This window comes from Limulus polyphemus, unplaced genomic scaffold, assembly GCF_000517525.1.
Source record: "Limulus polyphemus unplaced genomic scaffold, Limulus_polyphemus-2.1.2 Scaffold1382, whole genome shotgun sequence".
Classification (NCBI taxonomy): Eukaryota; Metazoa; Arthropoda; class Merostomata; order Xiphosura; family Limulidae; genus Limulus; species Limulus polyphemus.
Window position 1 is genome coordinate 136,820 of NW_013666992.1, and position 2,755 is coordinate 139,574.

At 28.6% G+C, this 2,755-nt stretch overlaps 1 long non-coding RNA gene across 1 annotated transcript in view; it reads left to right on the forward strand.

Annotated features, from left to right (window-relative positions):
- Nucleotides 1-41: 41 nt before the first annotated feature.
- LOC111086742 overlaps nucleotides 42-2,755 on the forward strand; it is a 5,743-nt gene continuing 3,029 nt past the window's right edge. Inside the window, exon 1 of the long non-coding RNA XR_002611470.1 lies at nucleotides 42-1,577. This is a non-coding gene — a long non-coding RNA (uncharacterized LOC111086742). The remainder of the gene's footprint in view (nucleotides 1,578-2,755) is intronic.

Consider the following 2,755-nt stretch of genomic DNA (forward strand, 5'->3'; position numbering starts at 1 on the left):
ATATGTTACTTGAGTATCTTCTGTTTCTCTTCATGAAGTGCCTTAACCACCAAGTTTGGTATAATGTGGTACATTTAAAATTTTTTTAGACACTAATTTTTAATTATTATTTAGTGTGTATTCAAATGAAAATGCAGGTATTTATTATGGCACACTACTAATGTCAGATTTGATTTTTCTGCTAATTTTAAGCAATATACTAATGTGTACTTTGACAAAAGACTTAATGTTTATTTTCAGCCTATAGATAAAATATCTCCATTTTTTTTATCAGGTATGAGAGAATTAAAGGTAACATTAGTGAATTAAATTTTTTTAAACTTGTGAATAATTGTTTTGACATTGCATGATTTATTAAAGATATTCATAGATGGATGCAAAATTTAGGAAGTTACTCAATTTGATCTCAGTGCTTCAGGTAATGGGTGTAATTCCTGACCTAAAATGAGCCATTTATGGCCTTGAATATATTGAGAAGTTCTTTTACTGCCATGGAAAAATGAATACAGCTCCTGCCGCTTTAACGGTAGTACAGTAATTAATGGCTGCATTCTTTTAGCTTTCTGCAGTTCTGCGTAAGCTCTGCCCAGATCACACAGTAGAGCTGTAAATATAAGTGGTCTCTAACTGCCAGAAGTTTCTGTTGGTGCACTAGTGAATGATCCAGTTTTGTGTAAATAAAATAAAAAGTTGTAATGTCATTATTTGTGTTTATTATGGCTACATCTGGTTATTTAAATTGCTAAATTAATCCTGTGCCAAGTTTCACCTTTTCAAATAATAGAATAATTTGTAATTAATGAAATTACTTTTTATCACAAAATGTTACTGCTGCACTTTTAAAAGAAATTAAAATTACTCCCACTGATAGAATTCTGGGAATGATTATTCCTCATAGAAAAAAAATTATCTGGAACACTGGGTCTTATACTGAACTTAACTGAAGGTTTCAGAGCTTTTATTGTAGACACAGAATCTTTTGTGTTGTGTTCTTGCAACTTTAAGGTTTAAGATAAGCCAAAGAAAAATTGACATTTTAAAAGATGTTTGTTTTTTAATTAGTTTTGAAACTAAAACCTATTCTCTCTTTTGTGATTATACTAGAATACGAACACTTATTTAGTGGAGATTTTCTTATGGCTTATTAAATTTCTAAAGAAAAAATAGAGTTCATGTGTACATCTGATATCAAAATAAAATAACTTGTTAATGTCAAATTACCTATAAGCCACATCTCTGTGATGAAAAATGTCTTCTTTCCCCATCCGAAAAAGATAAATGAGGAGAGGAATATTTCTGAGGTTGTGCTTCTTGATATTTATATTGTTTGGAAATTTAAACACACTCACCATGATTTTTTAACCTTAAAGTTTTAAAATACTATTTAAATTGTTAATTTGTATTATCCTTTACAAGTGGAATGTGTTGTTCATTCAATTGGCATACTTATCTAACCACACAATAAAATATTTGTCTATAAGATGTGCTCTTCTTAAAACTTCTTTTTGTTTCAGTTAGAGTTTCACGTTTGCGGCTTCATCAGATCTAATGGTGCAAGAACCAGCAATGTTGATACTGTGAGTACTCGCCCCACCTTCAGAGGTTTTTACTAGCTTATACACTTATTAACAGCAGAACAACATTAACACCCCTCTTTCAAAACATTGAATTAGTCATCCATGTTTTTGCACTTGTTAAGAGAATTCTCAGAACTCAAAAAATTGAATTTGTAAATAAAATGTTAGAAAATTACACACCATACTTATTCAAAAGTTAAATAAAAACGAAAAATGTTGAAATATGCTTATTGTATGTGCATTTTCTTTAAAATATAAAAATGTAAAATACGTTTTAAGAGCATAAAATGAGTTAAAACATAGTATGGACATTTTTAAAATTAATATTGTTGATCAGAAGCATTAAATGAAATTTGATTTAAAAATTTTGTGATAGGTTTTATTAAATTGTTAACCACACATACACATAGAAATTAACATGCATACATAAAAGTTGCTGTTAAAAGTCTTTATACCTAAACATATAATCGTTTACTGCATATTTCTTTTTCTCTTCTAAATGATATTCATATGTAATGGATAGAGAGGCATCTATTTTTCCAAAATATATTCTGTTGGTAGAATGTGTAAAAACTTGACAAAATACAATTATCATATTTCTAGCTGTCGTCTAAAACTAAGGACTATTGAATTCATATTGGAGAAGTTGCTTAAGAAACTCCCTTGTAAACAACATTTTCAGTATTTGAAACTTCGTGGACATAAAAAGTTTTAACTGATCTAATGACTGTATCCTAGATACAACTAGGCAGAACTAACCATGAGACAAAAATTGGCTCAGCCAAGTACAACTTAGATATCCATTTCATCAAATTATATTACTGTAAGATTATCTTTAATTATTACATATATCTTGGCTGTACTTGTTTTGAAACTAGAAGAAAAAAATTTAGTGTAGATTGAAAACAAAATTTGTTTAGTGTTATAGTAAAAGACTTTTAGGTTTTAATATTCTTCAGAAAAGTGCTTTGTAAAGCACATGTTTAAGTGATGGTGTAGTCCTTTGTAATTTATTGTAACACAGTTGTGAGGATTTCAAAGAAAGAATAAACAACTAGCTTATAATTTTATATATGTTACTTGAGTATCTTCTGCTTCTCTTCATGAAGTGCCTTAACCACCAAGTTTGGTATAATGTGGTACATTTAAAAATTTTTTTAGACACTAATTTTTAATTA